This window comes from Morone saxatilis, unplaced genomic scaffold (assembly GCF_004916995.1).
Source record: "Morone saxatilis isolate NCDOM2014 unplaced genomic scaffold, NCSU_SB_2.0 Contig16, whole genome shotgun sequence".
Taxonomy (NCBI): domain Eukaryota; kingdom Metazoa; phylum Chordata; class Actinopteri; family Moronidae; genus Morone; species Morone saxatilis.
Genome location: NW_023339718.1, coordinates 3,471,045 through 3,471,394, shown reverse-complemented (window position 1 = coordinate 3,471,394; position 350 = coordinate 3,471,045).

The following is a 350-nucleotide window of genomic DNA, read 5'->3' as shown; positions in this document are numbered from 1 at the left end:
CATCCATTTGCTCATGGTATTAATATTGTTATCATTTTCATTTTTTTATGTTTGTCTTTTTAAGTTGCGGTATGGCAACGGCATTTTATTAAAAGATTAAAATATACATTAGATTACATAGAGAATGGAGAGTTTACAGTGTTACAAGATGTAATCAAAATAACTACATAAAAACAAAACGGCAAAAGAAACTATGGTGGTGATATTGTTTAGAGGTAGTAAGTGAGCACTCTAAGCTACAGAAATGTTGGAAATTATTGGTTTGTATGAATTTGAATGAGGTAATAAAGCTGTGTATTGATTGGTGGGATGTATAATTACTCTTAAGCTATATTATGTACAACTTTTCC